The 20,300-nt window shown below is 40.0% G+C and overlaps 1 long non-coding RNA gene across 2 annotated transcripts; it reads left to right on the plus strand.

Annotated features, from left to right (window-relative positions):
- The first annotated feature begins 10,591 nt into the window (after window positions 1-10,591).
- Window positions 10,592-18,057, plus strand: LOC125754762 (uncharacterized). Of its 2 annotated transcripts, none has more exons than XR_007409575.1 (2): window positions 10,592-16,643; window positions 16,814-18,057. It is a non-coding gene; the product is annotated as an uncharacterized LOC125754762 (long non-coding RNA). The 2 variants fall into 2 exon arrangements; XR_007409574.1 differs by having other exon boundaries at window positions 10,592-16,606.
- Window positions 18,058-20,300: the final 2,243 nt, after the last annotated feature.

Here is a 20,300-nt window from a genome sequence, read left to right on the forward strand (position 1 = left end):
GAAAAGACAAGAGTCGAATCGAATTGAATCAAAAAGAATCAAATTGAAAAGAATCTAATCGAATTGAAAAGAATCGAATCGAAAAAATCGAATCGAATCGAAAATAATCGAATCGAATCGAATTGAAAAGAATAGAAAAGAATCGAATCGAATCGAAAAGAATCGAAACGAAAAGAATCAAATCGAATCGAAAAGAATCAAGTCAAATTGAATCGAAAAGAATCGAATTGAATTGAAAAGGATCGAATCGAAAAGAATCGAATCGAAGAGTCGCATCGAAAAGAATCGAATCGATTTGAAAAAAAACCGAATTGATTCGAATCGACTCAAAAAGAATCAAATCGAATCGAATCAAATCGAAAAGAATCAAATCAAATCGATTAAAAAAGAAAGAAATTCGAATCGAAGAGACTCGAATCAAAAAGAATCAAATCGAATCGAATCGAAAAGAATCAAATCGAATCGAATCGAAAAGAATTGAATCAAAGAGAATCTAATCAAAACGAAAAGAATCAAATCGAATGGAATTGAAAAGAATCGAATCTAATCGAATCAAATCAAATCAAAAAGAAATGAATCAAATCGATTCGAAAAGAAACTCGAATCGAAGAGACTCGAATCGAAAAGAATCGAATCGAATCGAAAAAAATCGAATCGAATCTAATCGAATCAAAAAGAATTGAATCTAAGAGTTTCGAATCGATTCGAATTGAATTGAAAAGAATCTAATCGAATCAAAAAGATTCGAATAGAATCGAAAAGAAACGAATCAAAAAGAATCGAATTGAATCGAATCAAAAAGAATAGAATCTAATCGAATCGAAAAGAATCGAATCCAAATAAATCGAGTCGAAAGGAGTGGAATCGAAAAGAATTGAATCGATTAGAAAAAAATGAATCGAATTGAATCGAATCTAATCGAATATAATCAAATCGAATCGAATTGAAAAGAATAGAAAAGAATCGAATCAAATCGAATCGAAAAGAATCGAATCGAATTGAATTGTAATGAAAAGAATCGAATCGAATCGAAAAGAATCAAATTGAATCGAAAAGCACTGAATTGAATGCAATCAAATCAAAAAGAATCGAATAGAATTGATTGAATTGAAAAGAATTGAATGGAATCGAATCACATCAAATTGAAAATAATTGAATTGAATTGAATAAAAAATAATCGAATCGAATCAAATCGAATCGAGAATAATTGGAATTGAACTGAATCGATAATCGAATCGAATCAAATTGAGTCAAATCAAAATAATCGAATCAAATCGATTCGAAAAAATCAAATCAAATTGCATCGAATCAAAAGTAATCGAATCGAATCATATTGAATCAATTCTAATCGAATTGAATCGAATCAAAAAGAATCAAATCGAATCGAAAAGAATCGAATCGAAAAGAATCAAATCGAAAAAAAAGAAAAGAATCAAATTGAATCGTAAAGAATTGAACCGAAAAGAATCGAATCGAATCAAATCGATTGAAAAGATTGAATCAAAAAATCAAAGAGAATCGAAACAAATCAAAACGAGTCGAATTGAATCAAATTGAAAAGAATTGCCTCAAATCAAATCTAAAAGAATCGAATCGAATCAGAAAGAATCAAATCGAATCTAAAAGAATCGAATCGAATGGAATCGAATCAAATTGAATTGAAAAGAATCAATCGAATCGAATTGAATAGAAAAGAATCGAAAAAAATCAAAACGAATCAAATCATATCGAATCGAAAAGAATCTAATCGAATCAAAAAGAATTGAATCGAACTGAATCGAAAAGAATCGAATCGAACAGAACCGAAAAGATTCGAATTGAAAAGAATCGTATCGAATTGAATCGAATTGAATCGAAAAGAATTGAATCGATTCCAATTGAATTGAATCATAAAGAATCGAATCGAACAGTATTGAATCTAATTGAAATGAATTGAATCAAATAAAATAGAAAAGAATCAAATCGAAACGAAAGGAATCGAATTGAATTGAATTGAAAAGAATCTAATTGAATCGAATCGAAAAGCAACGAATCGAAAAGAATCGAATCGAAACGGAAAGAATCGAATCAAATCGAAAAGATCGAATTGAAAAGAATCGAATTGAATCGAATAGAATCGAAAAGAATCGAATCGTATCGAATCGAAAGGAATCAAATCGAATCGAATCGAAAAGAATTGAATTGTATTGAAAAGAATCGAATCAAATCAAAAAGAATTGAATCGAATAGAAAAGAATTGAATCGAATGCAATAAAATCGAAAAGAATCGAATCGAATAGAAAAGAATCAAATCGTATTGATTGAATCGAAAAGAATCGAATCGAATCGCATTGAATCGAAAATAATTGAATTGAATTGAATAAAAAATAATCAAAACGAATCGAATCGAATCAAGAATAATTGGAATTGAATGGAATCGATAATCGAATTGAATCAAATCGAGTCGAATCGAAAATAATCGAATTGAATCAAATCGAGTCGAATCGAAAATAATCAAATCGAATCAAATCGATTCGAAAAAATCGAATCAAATTGCATCGAATCAAAAGTAATCAAATCGAATCGTATTGAATCGATTCGAATTGAAAAGAATTGAATCGAATTGAAAAGAATCAAATTGAATCGAATAAAAAAGAATCGAATCCAAAGAATCGAATTGTAGAGAATCTAATCGAAACGAAAAGATTCGAATCGAATCGAATCGAATCGAAAAGAATCGAATTTAAACAAAAAGAATCGAATCGAATCGAAAAGAATCAAATCGAATAGAAAAGAATCGAATAGAAAAGAATCAAATCGAATCGAAAAGAATTGAATCAAAAGGAATCCAATCGAATCAAATCAATTGAAAAGATCGAATCAAAAAATTCAAAGAGAATCAAAACGAATCAAAATGAATCGAATCGAATCGAATTGAAAATAATCGTATTGAATCAAATCTAAAAGAATGAAATCGATTCAAATCAAAAAGAATCGAATCGAATTGATTCACATCGAAAAGAATCGAATCGAATCGTATCGAATTGAAAAGAATCGAATCGAAGCGATAAGAATCAAATCGAATGGAATTGAATCGAATCGAATTGAATCAAAAAGAATCGAATCAAATCGAAAAGAATCGAATAGATTCTAATTGAAACGAATCGAAAAAATCAAAACGAATCAAATCAGATCGAGTGGAAAAGAATTGAATCAAATCGAAAAGCATCGAATTGAATCGAACTGAATCGAAAAGAATCGAATAGATCAAATCAAAAAGAATCGAATCGATTCGAAATGAATCGAGTAGAATCGAATCGAATTGAAAAGAATCTAATCGAATCGAAAAGAATCTAAACGAAAAGAATCGAATCGAATCGATCGAAAAGATCGAATTGAAAAGAATCGAATTGAATCGAATCAAATCGAAAAGAATCGAATTGAATCGTATTGAATCAAAAAGAATAAAATCGAATTGAAAAGAATAGAATCGTATTTAATTGAATCGAAAAGAATCGAATTGAATTGAATCGAAAAGAATCTAATCAAATCAAAACGAATCAAATCGAATCAAAAAGAATCGTATCGAATCGAATTGAATCGAAAAGAATCCAATCGAACATAATCGAATTGAATTGAAAAGAATCGAATCGAAAAGAATCAAATCGAAACGAAAAGGAATCGAATCAATAAGAATCGAATGGTATCATTGAATCGAAAAGAATCGAATCATATCGAACTGAACTGAAAAGAATCAAATTGAATAGAACCGAAAAGAATCGAATCAAATCGAATCGAAAACAATCGAATTGTATCAAATCGAATCGAAAAGAATCGAATCGAATCAAATCGAAAACTATCGAGTTGAATCGAAAAGAATCGAATCGAATCAAAAAGAATCGAATTGAATAGCATGGAAATGAATCGAATTGAATCAAAAAAGAATCGAATTGAATAGCATCGAAACGAATCGAATCAAAATGAAAAGAATCGAATCGAATCGAATTGAAAAGAATCAAATCGTATCAAATGGAATCAAAAAGAATCGAATCATATGGAGTTGAATCGAAAAGAATCAAATCGAATAGAATCGAAAAGAATCAAATCGAATACAATAGAAAAGAATTGTATCGAATAGAGTAGAATTGAATCGAAAAGACTCGATTCCAGTCGAATTGAATCGAAAAGAATCGAATCGAACAGTACCGAATCGAATTGAAAATAATCGAATCAAATAAAATCGAAAAGAATCTAATTGACACGAAAAGAATTGAATCGAATCGAATTGAAACGAAAAGAATCAAATCGAAAAGAATTGAATTGAATTGAAAAGAATCAAATCGAAAAATCGAATCGAAAAGAATCGAGTTGAGTTGAATCGAATAGAAAAGAATCGAATCGAATCGTATCGAATCGAAAAAAATCAAATTGAATCGAAAAGAATCGAATCGAATGGAATCGAATCGAATTGAATCAAAAAGAATCAATCGAATCAAATTGAATCGAAAAGAATCGAATAGATTCGAATTGAAACGAATCGAAAAAAATCGAAACGAATCGAATCATATCGAATGGAAAAGAATCGAATCAAATCGAAAAGAATCGAATTGAACTGAATCGAAAAGAATCGAATCGAACAGAATCGAAAAGAATCGAATTGAAATGTAACAAATCGAATCCAAATGATCGAATCGAATCAAATCGAAAAGAATCGAATAGAAACGAAAGAATCGAATAGAATTGAATTGAAAAGAATCGAATAGAATAGAATAGAATCGAACAGAATTGAATCGAACGAAAAGAATCTTATCGAATTGATTCAAAGTGAATTGAATCGAATGGAGAAGAATCAAATCGAATCGAATCAAAAAGAATTGAATCGAAAAGAATCGAATCGAAGAGAATCTAATCGAAACGAAAAGAATCAAATCGAATCGAAAAGAATCGAATTGAAAAGAATAGAATTGAAAAATTTGAATCGAATCGAATCGAAATGAATCGAATCGATTCAAATCGATTGAAAAGATCGAATCAAAAAACATCAAAGAGAATCAAAACAAATCGAAACGAATCAAATCGAATCTAATGGAAAAGAATCATATCAAATCAAATCTAAAAGAATTGAATCGAATCGAATCAAAAAGAATGGAATTGAATTGATTCGTATCAAAAGAATCGATTGAATCGTATTGAATCGAAAAGAATCGAATCGAATCAAAAAGAATTGAATCGAATGGAATCGAATTGAATCGAAAAGAATCAAATCGAATTGAATTGAAAAGAATTGAATCGAACATTATCAAATCGAATTGAAAAGAATTGAATCAAATCGAAAAGAATCGATTCGAAATGAAAAGAATCGAATCGAATCAAATTTGAAAGAATCGAATTGAATTGAAACAAGAAGAATCGAATCGAATTGCATCGAATCGAAAATAATTGAATCGAATTGAATAAAAAATAATTGAATCGAATCGAAAATAATTGGAATTGAATCGATAATCGAATGGAATCAAATCAAATCGAGTCGAAGCGAAAATAATCGAATCGAATCATATAAATTGAAAAGAATCGAATCGAATCGAAAAGAATCAATGGAATCGAATTGAATCGAAAAGAATCTAATAGATTCAAATAGAAACGAATCGAAAAAATCAAAATGAATCGAATCATATTGAATCGAAAAGAATCGAATCGAATAAAAAAGAATTGAATTGAACTGAATCGAAAAGAATCGAATCGAACAGAACTGAAAAGAATTGAATCGAAAAGAATCGTATTGAATCGAATGGAATTGAATCAAAAAGAATCGAATCGATTCCAATTGAATTGAATCGAAAAGAATCGAATCGAACAGTATCGAATCTAATTGAAATGAATCGAATCAAATAAAATAGAAAAGAATCAAATCGAAACAAAACGAATCGAATCGAATTGAATTGAAAAGAATCGAATCGAATCGAAAAGATCGAATTGAAAAGAATCGAATTGAATCAAATCGAATCAAAAAGAATCGAATCGTATCGAATTGAAAGGAATCAAATCGAATAGAATCGAAAAGAATAGAATTGTATTGAAAAGAATCGAATCGAATCAAAAAGAATCGAAAAGAATAGAATCGAATGCAATCATATCGAAAAGAATCTAATCGAATCGATTTGAAAAGAATCAATTCGAATTGATTGAGTCGAAAAGAATCAAATCAAATCACATCGAATCGAAAATAATTGAATTGAATTGAATAAAAAATAATCGAATCAAATCGAATCGAGAATAATTGGAATTGAATGGAATCGATAATCAAATCGAATCAAATTGAGTCGAATCGAAAATAATCGAATCGAATCAAATCAATTCGAAAAAAATCTCATCAAATTGCATCGAACCAAAAGTAATCGAATCGAATCATATTGAATCGAATCGAATCGAATCGAAAAGAATCAAATCGAATCTAATCAAAAAGAGTCAAATCCAAAGAATCGAATTGTAGAGAATATAATCGAAACGGAAAGATTCGAATTGAATCGAATCGAAAAGAATCGAATCTAAATGAAAAGAATCGAATAGAAAAGAATCAAATCGAATAGAAAAGAATCGAATAGAAAAGAATCAAATCGAATCGAAAATAATTGAATCGAAAAGAATCGAATCGAATCAAATCGATTGAAAAGATCGAATCAAAAAAATCAAAGAGAATCGAAATGAATCAAAACGAATCGAATCGAATCGAATTGAAAAGAATTGCATCGAATCAAATCTAAAAGAATCGAATCGAATAGATTCGCATCGAAAAGAATCGAATCGAATCGTATCGAATCAAAAAGAATCGAATCGAATGGAATTGAATCGAATTGAATCAAAAAGAATCAAATCGAATCGAATTGAATCGAAAAGAATCGAATAGATTCGAATTGAAATGAATCGAAAAAAATCAAAACGAATCAAATCAGATCAAGTGGAAAAGAAGTGAATCAAATCAAAAAGAATCGAATCAAATCGAACTGAATCGAAAAGAATCGAATAGATCGAATCAAAAAGAATCGAATCGATTCGAAATGAATCAAGTAGAATCGAATCGAACCAAAAAGAATCGAATCGAAAAGAATCGATTTGAATCGAAATGTAAAGATTCAAATCGAATCGAAAAGAATCGAATCGAAACAAGAATCAAATTGAATCGATCGAAAAGATCGAATTGAAAAGAATCGAATTGAATCGAATCAAATAGAAAAGAATTGAATCAAATCGTATCGAACAAAAAGAATCAAATCGAATCGAATTGAAAAGAATAGAATCGTATTTAATTGAATTGAAAAGAATGGAATCTAATTGAATCGAAAAGAATCGAATCAAATCAAAACTAATTGAATGGAATCGAAAACAATTGAATTGAATTGAATGGAAAAGAATCCAATCGAACATAATCCAATTGAATTGAAAAGAATCGAATCGAAAAGAATCAAATCGAAAAGAAAAGGAATCGAATCGAATCGAAAAGAATTGAATGGTATCATTGAATCGAAAAGAATCAAATCATATCGAATTGAATTGAAAAGAATCAAATCTAATAGAATTGAAAAGAATCAAATCGAATTGAATTGAAAAGAATCGAATCGAATACATTGAAAAGAATCGAAACGAATCGAAAAGAATCGAATAGAATCAAAAAGTATCGAATCAAAAAGAATCGAATCGAATCGAAAAGAATCAAATTGAAGAGCATCGAAACGAATCGAATCGAATCAAAAAGAATCGAATTGAATAGCATCGAAACGAATCGAATCAAAATGAAAAGAATCGAATCAAATCGAATCGAAAAGAATAGAATCGTATCGAATGGAATCGAAAAGAATCGAATCATATCGAATTGAATCGAAAAGAATCGAATCGAATAGAACCGAAAAGAATCGATTCGAATACAATTGAAAACAATCGTATCGAATCGAATTGAATTGAATCGAAAAGAATCGAATCGAATCTTATATACTCGAATCAAAAAGAATCGAGTCGATTCGAATTGAAAATATCAAACCGAATCGAAAAGAATCGAATCAAAAAGAATTGATTCAAATCGAAAATAATCGAATTGAATCAAAACGATTCAAATTGATACGAAACAAATCGAATCGAAAATAATAGAATCAAATCGAACTGAATCGAAATGAAAATAATCAAATTGAATCGAATTGAAAATAATCGAATCAACTCAAATCGAAAATAATTGAATTGAATCTAATCGAAAATAATCGAATTGAATTGAATTGAAAATAATGAAATCGAATCGAAAATAATCGAATTGAAAGTGATCTTATCGAATCCAAAATAATCGAATCAAATCGAAAATAATTGAACTGAATCGATCGAATTGAATTGAAAGTAATCGAATCGAATCGAATTGAATCAAAAATAATCGAATCGAATCAAATCGAAAATAATTGAATTGAATCGAAAAGAATCGATCAAATCAAAAATAATCGGATCGAATCAAAAATAATCGAATTGAATCCAATCAAATCGAATCGAAAATAATCAAATTGAATTGAATCGAAAATAATCGAATCGAATCGAAATTAATCGAATCGAATCAAATCGAATCGAATTGAAAATAATCAAATCAAATCGAAAATAATCGCATCGAATCGAATTGAATCGAAATCGAAAAAAAAGAAATATATTCGCATCGAATCGAATCGAAAATAATCCAATCGAATTGAATCGAAAATAATCCAATCGAATCTAAAATAATCCAATCGAATCGAAAATAATCTAATTGAAAAGAATCGAATCTATTCGAATCAAAAATAATCAAATCGAATCGAATCGAATCGAAAATAATCGATTCACATCTAATCGAATCGAATCGAAAATAATTGAATCGAACTGAATCGAAAATAATCGAATCGAATCGAAAATAATTGAATCGAATCGAAAATAATCAAATCAAAATGAATTGAAAACAATCGAATCGAATCGAAAATAATCGAATCAAATCAAAAAGAATCGAATCGGAAAGAATCGAATTGATTCGAATTGAAAATAATCGAATCGAACCGAAATGAATCAAATCAAATCAAAAATAATCGAATCGAATTGAATCAAAAATAATCGAATCTAATGCAATCGAATTGAATCGAAAATATTCGAATAGAATCGAATTAAATCGAAAATAATCGAATCGAATCGAAAAGAATCGACTCAAATCGAATAGAAAATAATCGAAAAAAAGAAAATAATCGAATGAAACCATCGAATTGAGTCGAATCAAAAATAATCAAATCGAATCGAAAAGAATCAAATAGAATCGAATCGAATCGAATTGAAAAGAATCGATCAAATCGAAAATTGAATCGAATCGATAAGAATCGAATCGAAAAGTATCAAATTGAATTGAATCAAATCGAATCCAACAGAATAGAATCGAATCGAATTGAAAAGAATCGAATAGAATCGAAAAGAATCGATCGAATCAAAAAGAATCGAATCGAAAAGAATAGAATTGATTTGACAAGATTCGAATAGAATTGAATCAAATCGAAAAGAATCGAATCGAATTGAAAAGAATCGAATCGAATTGACAAGAATCAAATCGAAACAAAAGATTTGAATCGAATTGAATCGAATCGAAAGGAATCGAATCGAATCGAAAAAAACGAATCGAATTGAAAAGAATAGAATCGAATCAAAGGGAATCGAATCGAAGAGAATAGAATCAAATCGTATCGAAAAGAATCGAATCAAATCGAATGGAAAAGAATCGAATCGAATCGAAAAAAATGGAGTCAAATTGAAAAGAATCGAATCGAATTGTAAAGAATCAAATTGAATCGCATCGAAAAGATTTGAATCGAATCGAACTGAAAAGAATCGAATCGAAACGAATCAAATCAAAAAGACTCGAATCAAATCGAATCGAAAAGAATCGAATCGAATCAAATTTAATCGAATAGAAAAGAATCTATCGAATTGAAAAGAATCGAATCGATAAGAAACGAATTGAAAGAATTGAAACGAATCGATTTGAATCGAAAAGAATTGAATTGAATCAAATCCCTAACCCTAACCCCTAACCCCTAAACCCTAACACTAAACCTATCCTAACCCTAACCCTTAACCCTAACCCTAACCCTAACCGAAAACCTAACCCTAACCCTAACCCTAACCCGAACACTAAGCCTAAACTTAACCCATACCCTAACCCTAACAGGTACCCTAACACTAACCTGTACCCCAACCCTAACCCTAACCCTAACCCTTAACCAAACCCTAATCCCAACACTAACCCAAACCCTAACCCTAACCCTTAACCCTAAACTTAACCCCTAACCTTAACCCTAACACTAACACTAACCCTAACACCTAACCCCTAACCCTAGCCCTTACCCCTAACCCCTAACCCTAACCCTTAACACCAACCCTTAACCCTAACCCTATGCCTAACCCCCTAAACCTAACACTTAACCCTAATCCTAACCCTAACCCTAAACCTAACCCTAACCCTAACCCTAACCCCTCACCCTAACACTAACCCTAACCACTAACTCTAAACCTAACCCTAAACCTAACCTGAAACCTAACCCATACACTAACTTATACCCTAACCCTAACACTCACCCATAACCTAAACCTAACCCTAACATGTACCCTAACTCTAACCCCTACCCTAAACCTAACCCTAAGCCTAAACTGTACCCTAACCAGTACCCTAACCCTAACCCTATCCTGTACAGTAATCTAACCCTAACCCTTACACTAACCCTAACCCGTACCCTAACCCTAACCCGTACCCTAACCCTAAACCATACCCTAACCCTAACCCGTACCCTAACCCTAACCCATACCCTAAACCTAAACCTGACTTAACCCATACCGGTACCCTAACCCTAACCCTATCCTGTGCCATAAACCTAACCCGTACCCTAACCCTAAACCGTACCCAAACCCTAACACATAACCTAAATCTAACCCTGACCCTAACCCAAACAATACCGTAACGCTAATCCTAACCCGTGCCCTAACCCTTACGCTAACCCCAACCCTAACTCTAACCCGTACACTAACCCTAAATGGTACCCTAACACTAACCCTAACCCGTACCCTAATCCTAACCCTAAAACTAACCCGAACCCATGCCCTAACCCTATACCGTACCCTACACTAACCCTAACCATAACCCATACCCTAACACTAAAACCACCCCTAACCTAACCCTAACTCTAATCATAACCCTAACCCTATCTCTAAACCTAACCCTAGCCCTAACCTAACCATAACCCTCACCCTAACCATATCCCTAACACGTAAATTAACCCTAACCCTAACCCTAGCCCATAAACTAAACCTAACCCTAACTCTAACCCTAAACAGTACCCTAACCCTAACGTGTACCTTAACCCTAACCCTAACCCTAAACCTAACCCTAAAGCATACCCTAACCCTAACCCTAACCCAAACTCTAAACCTAAATCCTAACCCTAACAGTAACCCTAACCCTAACCCCTAACCCCTAACCCTAACACTAACCACTAACCCTAACCCGAACCCGAACCCCTAACCCCTAACCCTAACATTAATCCTTAACCCTAACCCTTAAACCTAACCCTTAAACCTAACCCTAACCCTAACCCAAACCCTAACCCTAACTCCTAACCCTAACACTACCCCTAACCCGTACCCTAACCCAAAACCGTACCCTACCCTAACCCTAAGCATAACCAGTACCCTCACACTAAAACTACCCCTAACCTAACCCTAACACTAATCACAACCCTAACCCTATCTCTAAACCTAACCCTAACCCTAACCTAACCCTAAACCTCACCCTAACCCTATCCCTAACACGTAAACTAACTCTAACCCTAACCCTAACCCGTAAACTAAACCTAACCTTAACCCTATCCCTAAATAGTACCCTAACCCTAACCCTAACGAATACCTTAACCCTAACACTAACCCTAAACCTAAGCCTAAGCCATACCCTAACCCTAACCCTAACCCAAACCCATGCCCTAACTCTAACTCTCCTGTACCTTAACCCTAGCCCATACCCTAACCCTAAACCTAATCCGTACCCTAAGCCATACCGCAACCCTAAACCTAACCCGTACCCTAAACCTAACCCTAACCCCAACCCTAACCTGAACCCTAACTCTAACCCATACCCTAACCCTAAACCATAACTTAACCTGTACCCTAACCCATACCCAAACCCTAATCCTATCCCGTTCCCTAACCCGAACCCTAACATTAACCCTAAACCTAACCCTATCCTGTACCCTAACCCAAACCCTAAACCTAACCCTAACCCGTACCCTAAACCTAACCCAAACCCTAACCGTTACCAGTACCCTAACACATACCTTAACCCGTACCGTAATCCATACCATAGCTCTAAACCATACCCTAACCCTAACCCTAACCCTAACCCTAATCTGTACCCTAAACCTAAGCCTAAACCGAACCCTAATCATAACCGTAACACTAACCCTAACCCGTAGCCTAACCCTAACCCGAACCCTAAACATAACCCGAACTCTAACACTAACCCGTACTCTAACCCTAACCATAACGCTAACCTGTAACCTAACCCTAACCCTAACCCTAAGGCTAAACAGTACCCTAAACCTAAACCTATCCCATACCCTAACCTTAAACCTAACCCTAAACCTAACTCTAAACCTAACCTTAACCCGTAACCTAACGCTTACCCTAACCCTCACCCGTACCCTAACCCAAACTCTAACCCGTACCCTACCCTAACCTTACCCCAACCCTAAACCTAACGAAACCCAATCCCTAATCCTAACCATAAGCCTAACCCTAACATAATCCTAACCTTAACCCTTACCCTATCCCTAACCCTAACCCGTAACCTAACCCTAACCCTAACCCTAAACAGTACCCTAACTTTAACCCTAACCCGTACCCTAACCCTAACACTAACACTAACCCGTACCCTAAACTGTAACCTAACCCATACCCCAACCCATAACCTAAACCGTAACCTAACCCGTACCCTAACCCTAATCCTAAACCGTAGCCTACACCTAATGCTGAAACTACCCCTAACCCTAACATGAACCCTAACCCTAACCCTAACCCTAAGCTTAAACAGGACCCTAACCCTAACCCTAACCCGTAACCTAACCCAAACTTTACAGCATTGGAAGTCAGGTCGTTCCATGAATAAAGCTCTACTGCACCTGGAGACACAACCTTGAAGCCTGCAGCTTGGCCCTTGCATCCCATGAGCTTCTGACAAACATGTCTAGTGAGGATGTTCGTAACTCCATCTGCAGGCAGTGTGGAACTGGGAAGGACCGCGTGTCAGCTCATCTTGCAGAAGGAAGTTCCCCAGAGAGACAGCTTTCAACTAGGTACTCGGGTTTGGAAGTTAGTATGTAGCTCCCTTCTGAGGGAGGAATTACTCAGAAGTCGTTGGATTCGGCTAGGAGACACTTGCCTCTCACAAAACTTGTGTCCCGTATCGAACGACGTCCTTTCGAAGTGAAAGGTACAGGCGGTCAGCATGTGGGAGGAACAAGCCATAAGCTCATCCAAAGGAGTGTGCAACACTTGGAGGCAGGTGTCCAGTAGTCGTGAAACTGACAATGCAGACACTTGGTTCTCACTCCGCTACTGTCCCGCATAGAACGGAATGCTGTGGAAGCGATCCGTACAGGCCGTCAGATTGTGGGAGGTACAGGCCATAAGCTCAACTCTGAGAAGCGTGTATGCCTTGCAGGCAGATGTCTGCTAGCCACTCTTTTATGGGAGTTAGAACCCAGCTACAGTTTAATTGAACAAGGCTGTTGGAAATCGCTGTATTGAACTCAGTTACACGTGACTACAAGCCTGAAACTGTCTAAATGCTTTTCACAACCTCTTCCAGCACCTAACATGGTTAGGACCTATGTCTACAGGCAGTCAGGTTGCACGAGAGTCCTGCCCTCACCTCAAATCTCACAAGGAAGCATGTCTAGAAGCCAGCTTTCAACTAGCTGCATTCTTCTGGCCCTCAGAACGCAGCAGTATTCTAACTCAGGAGGTTCCAAGAATACCACTCTACTCCACCTGGAGACACCTTCCAGGCCTGCATTATTCCACTTCGTCTCACAAGCTTCTGGCAAGCATCTCTGGTGAAGACATTGGAAACACATTCTGCAGTCAGTGTGGAACTGTGAGGGACTGCGTGTGAGCCCAACTCTCGGATGTAAGTTGCCGTTGGATGCAGGGTTCAATTAGCTAGTATGGAACTTAGTATGTAGCACCAGTCTAAAACAGGAATTACTAGGAAATCGCGGGATTGAGCTTGGAGGCACTACTCTTGTGGGCCTCACCTGGACGAGGTGACTGGTTCCCACCTGGGACTCACCTGGACCTGATAACTTTGCTCCACACTTTGGCCTCACCTGGCCCTGATGACTCTGGGCCCCACCTAGGCCTCAATCTGGACCTTGTTACTGTGGTCCCACCTGGGTCTCACCTGGACCTGGTGACTCTCGTTCCCACATGAACCACACCTGGACCTGGTGACTGTGATGTCCTTCTAGCCTCACATTTACCTGGTGACTCCGGTCCCCACCAGGGCCTCACCTGGACCTGGTGACTCTGGCCTGCAGGTTGGCCTCACCTGGACCTGGTGAGTGGGGTTACCAACTGGGCCTCGCCCACACCTGGTGACTCAGGTCCCCACGTGGGCCTCACCTGGACCTGGTGAATCTGGTCCTTATCTGGTCCTCACCCACACCTGGTGACTCAGGTCACCACCTGGGCCTCACCTGGACCTGGTGAATCTGGTCCCGATCTCGGCCTCACCCAGTCCTGGTGACTTTGTTCCTCACCTGGACCTGATTGCTGTGGACTCCTTCTTGGCCTCACCTGGAACAGATGACTCTGATCTTATCTGGGCCACACCCAGATCTGGTGACTCAGGTCCTCACCTGGGCATCATTGGGACCTCGTTACTCTGTTCCACACCTGTGCCTCACCTGGACATGATGACTCTGCAACCCCTCTGGGCCTCACCCTGACCTGGTGACTCTGGTCCCCATCTGGACGTCACCTGGACCAGGAGATTCCAGTACCCCTCTAGGCCTCAACCAGACCTGATGATTGGTCCTCAACTGGGGCTCACCTGCACCTAGTGAATATGCTCCCCACGTGGGCCTCATCTGGACCTGGTGACTCTGGTCCCTACCTGGGCATCATCGGGACATGGTTACTATATTCCCCACAGGGACTCACCTGGATCTGGTAACTCAGTCCTCACTTTGACCTCTTCTGTACCAGGTGACTCTGGCCCCACCTGGGCCTCACCTGGAACTGGTGACTCTGATCCTCAGCATGGCCTCACCTGACCTGGTGACTGTGGTTCCCACCGGGACCTCACCTGGACCTCATGTCTCTGGTGCCCACCTCGGCCTCACCTGGACCTGGTGTCTCTGTTACCCACCTGGGTAGCATCAGGACATGGTTACACTGTTCCCTAACAGGGACCCACCTGGACCTGTTACCTCTGGTCTTCAGCTGGGCCACACCTGGATGGTGACAATGGTTCCCACCTGGGTCTCAACTGGACCGGGTGAGTCTGATCCCCACCTCGACCACACCTGTAACTGGTGACTCTCATTACCACATGGACCTCATGTGGACCAGGTGGCTACAGTGTTTCTAGCTTCTAATGTACCTGGTGACTATGGTCCCCACTAGGACCTCACAGGGACATGGTGAGTGTGGTTGCCACCTGCACCTCATCTGGACCTGGTGAATCTGGTCTGTACCTGAGACTACCCTGGATATGGTGACTGTGGTCCCCACATGGGCCTCACTTGGACCTGGTGACTCTGATCCCCATCTGAGCCTCACCTGGCCCTGTTGACCATGATCCTCAACTGGGCATAATTGAGACCCGGTTACTGTGTTCCACAACTGGACCTCACCTGGACCAGGTGACTCTGGTCCCCCTTGGGGTCTCACTCTGACCTGGTGACTGTGAATTCCACTTTGGCCTGACTTGGACCTGCTGACCCTGGTTGCCACCTGTGCCTCACCTTGAACAGTTGACTCTGGTTCTTTCAAGGCCCTCCCCTGTACCTGGTGATCCTGGTCCCAACCTGGGACTCACCTGGACCTGGTTACTGTGTTCCACACCTGGACCTCACATAGACCGTTGTCCATGGTCCCCAGCCGGCCTCACATGGACCTTTGCCTCTGGTCCCCACCTGGGCCTCACGTGTACCTGGTAACTCTGGTACTCACCTGGGCCTCATCTGTTCCTGGTGACTCTCGTCCCCACCTGGGCTTCACTTGGATCTGGTGACTCTGGTCCCCACCTGGACCTCTCCTGGACCTGGTGACTCTCTTTCCAACATGGACCTCACCTGGATCTGGTGACTCTGGTCCTCAGTTTGGCCTCACCTGGACCTGGTGACTCTCATCCCCATTGTGACCTAACTCAGACCTGGTGAATCTTGTCCCCACCTAGGCCTCACCCAGACCTGGTGACTCTTATCCCCAGTTGTACCTCAATTCAACCTGGTGTATCTTGTCCTCACGTGGGCCTCACATGGACCTGGGACTCAGCTGGATAGAGTGGCTCTGGTTCCGACATGGGGCTCACCTGATACTGGTGACTGTGGTCTCCTTCTATGCCTCACCAGGACCTGGTGATTCTGATCCTCATCTGGGAATTGCATGGCCCTAGTGACTCTGGTCCTCACCTAGGCATCATTGGGACCTGGATACTCTATTTGACACCTGGGCCTCACTTTCATCGGGGACCTCTGGTCCCACTCTGGGTCTCAAACTAAACTGATTACTCTGGTTCCCTTTCTAGGACTCACCCTTACCTGGTGACTCTGGTCCCCCCCTGGGCTTCACTTGGACCTGGTGAATCTGGTCATTACCGGGCCTCACCTGGACCTTGTGATTGTGGTCTCCACCTGGACCTCACCTGGATCTTGTGGCTCTGGTTCCCATATGGGGCTCTCCTGGACCTGGTTCCTGTGGTCTCCTTCTGGCCTCACCTGGAACAACACGACTCTGATCCATATTTGGGCCTCACCTGGACCTGGTGAGTGGGGTTGCCACCTGGGCCTCACCCATACCTGGTGAGTCAGGTCCCCACGTGGGCCTCACTTGGACCTGGTGAATCTGGTCCTTACCTGGTCCTCACCCGGACCTGGTGACTCTGATCACCACCTGGGCCTCACCTGGACCTGGTGAATGTGGTCTCCAACTGGGCCTCAACCTGTCCTGGTGACTTTGTTCCACACCTGGACCTGATTGCTGTGGCCTCCTTCTTGGTCTCACCTGGAACTGGTGACTCTGATCCTATCTGGGCCTCACCCAGATCTGGTGACTCTGGTCCTCACCTCGGCATCATTGGTACCCGGTTACTCTGTTCCACACCTGAGCCTCACCTGGACATGATGACTCTGGAATCCCTCTGGGCCTCACACTGACCTGGTGACTCTCGTCCCCATCTGGATGTCATCTGGACCAGGTGATTCTAGTACCCCTCTAGGCCTCAACCAGACCTGGTGGCTCTGGTCCTCAACTGGGCCTCACCTGGACCTAGTGAATATGCTCCCCACCTGGGCCTCATCTGGACCTGGTGACTCTGGTCCCTACCTGGGCATCATCAGGACATGGTTCCTCTATTCCCCACTGGACCTCAATTGGAACGGGTGACTCTGATCCTCAGCAGCATGCCTCAAATGCACCTTTCCACTAGCTGCATTCTTATGGCCATGAGAATGTAGCTACATTGTAAGTCAGGAGGTTCAATGTATACCACTCTACTGCACCTAGAGACACAAGTATTGAAGCCTGCAGCTAGCTCCTTTTGTCCTATGAGCTTCTGACCAACACGTCTAGTGAGGATGTTCGAAATTTCATCTGAAGGCCGTGTGGAGGGGGATCCCTGGGTGACGCAGCGGTTTGGTGCCTGCCTTGGACCCGGGGCGCGATCCTGGAGACCCGGGATCGATTCCCACGTCAGGCTCCCGGTGCATGGAGCCTGCTTCTCCCTCTGCCTGTGTCTCTGCCTCTCTCTCTCTCTCTCTCTCTCTCTCTGTGTGACTATCATAAATAAATAAAAATTAAAAAAAATAATTTGAAGGCCGTGTGGAACTGTGAGGGACTGAGGGTGAGCTCAAGTCTCAGAAGAAAGTACCCTTTGGACACTGCGTTCCACTAGCTTCCCATGTATGGAACTTAGTGTGTAGCACCAATCCTAGAGAGCAGTTCCTCACATATCTCTGGATTGGGCTTGGAGACACTAGTCGTGTGGGCCAGCGCCTTCCACTAACCTCTCACAACCCTTCAGTCACGATTCAAGCCTAGGCCTGATAGGAGCAAAGTGTACCTGCAGTCAGCATGTGGGAGGTACAGGGAATAAGTTCAACTCTCAGAAGTGTGTATGCTTTACGGGCAGATGTCTGCTAGACAGTTATTGATGGGAGCTAGAACCGAGGTATACTCTAATTGAACAAGGACATTGGCAATCGCTGTATTGAACTCAGATACACGTGAGTACAGGCCTGTCACTTCCACATGCTTGTCACACAACCTCTTCCAGCACCTAACATAAAGATGCTAGGACCTAAGTCAACAGGCAGTCAGGAGGTGGGACGGTCCTGCCCTGACCTCAGCTCTTACAAGGAAGCATGCCTAGAAGTCAGCTTTCAACTAGCTGCGTTCTTATGGCAGTGAGAATGTAGCAGTATTCTAATTCAGGAGGTTCCAAGACTACCACTCTACTGCACCTGGAGATACCTTCCAGGTCTGCATTGTTCCACTTGCGTCTCATAACCTTCTGACAAAAGTCTATGGTGAAGATGTTTGATACTCATTCTGCAGGCTGTATCAGACCGTGAGGGACTGAGTGCGAGCTCAACTCTCAAAACTAAGTTGCTTTTGGAAAAGGTGTTCAGCTAGCTTCTCACCTATGGAACTTAGTATGTAGCACCAGTCTAAAACAGGAATTACTAGGAAATCGCTGGATTGACCTTGGTGGCACTAGTCTTGTGTGACGGGACATTCCACTTACCTCTCACCACACTTCCGTCACGCATCGAGTCTAGGCCTTTTAGAAGCGAAGTGTACCTGAAGGCAGGATGTTGAGGTAGAGATCATAAGCTCAATTCTCAGTAGTGTGTATGCCTGGGAGGCAGATTTCTCCTAACCCCTCGTACATGGGAGTTAGAACATAGCTACACTCTGATTGAAGAAGTCCGTTGGATATCACTGTATTCAACTCAGATACACGTGAGTTCAAGCCCGACGCTTCCACATGCTTTTCTCACAACCTCTCCTAGCACCTAACACAAGGATGTTAGCAGCTATGTCTACAGTCAGGCAGGATGCGGGAGGGTCCTGCCCTGAGACAGCTCTCAAAAGGAAGCATGCCTCAAAGCCAGCTTTCTACTAGCTGCGTTGTTATGGCCTTCAGAATGTAGCACCACTGTAAGTCAGGACGTTCCATGTATACCACACTACTGCACCTGGAGAGACAAGCATTGAAGCCAGCAGCTAGCTCCTTGTGTCCTATGAGCTTCTGACAAACATGTCTAGTGAGGATGTTCAAAATTCCATCTGAAGGCTGAGTGGAACTGTGAGGGACTGGAGGTGAGCTCAAGTCTCAGAGGCAAGTACCCTTTGGACACTGTGTTCAACTAGCTTCTCATGTATGGAACTTAGTATGTAGCACCAATCTAAGAGAGCTGTTCCTCACATATCTCTGGATTGGGCATGGAGACACTAGTCGTGTGGGCCGGGACCTTCCACTAACCTCTGACAAAACTTCTGTCACGCATCGAGCCTCAGCCTGATAGGAGCGAAGTGTATCTGCAGTCAGCATGTGCGAGGTACAAGGCATAAATTCAAGTCTCAGAAGTGTGTATGCTTTGCAGGCCGATGTCTGCTAGACATCGAGGGGAGGTATATCCGAGCTACACTCTAATTAAACAAGGACGTTGGCAATCGCTGTATTGAACTCAGATTCACATAAGTACTGTCCTGACACTTCCACTCGCATTTCTCCAACCACTCCCAGCACCTCACGTAAAGATGTTAGCAGCTATGACTATGAGCAGGCAGGATGCGGGAGGGTCCTGCCCTGAGCTCAGCTCTCACAAGAGAGCATGCCTAGAAGCCAGCTTTCAACTAGCTGCCTTCTAATGGCCGTGAGACCATAGCAGTCTTCTAACTCAGGAGGTTCGAAGAATACCACTCTACTGCACCTGGAGACACCTTCCAGGCCTGCAGTATTCCACTTGCGTCTCACAAGCTTCTGACAAACATCTCTGGTGAAGATGTTC

This window comes from Canis lupus, unplaced genomic scaffold (genome assembly GCF_003254725.2).
Source record: "Canis lupus dingo isolate Sandy unplaced genomic scaffold, ASM325472v2 SANDYSCAFF101, whole genome shotgun sequence".
In the NCBI taxonomy this organism is placed as follows: Eukaryota; Metazoa; Chordata; class Mammalia; order Carnivora; family Canidae; genus Canis; species Canis lupus.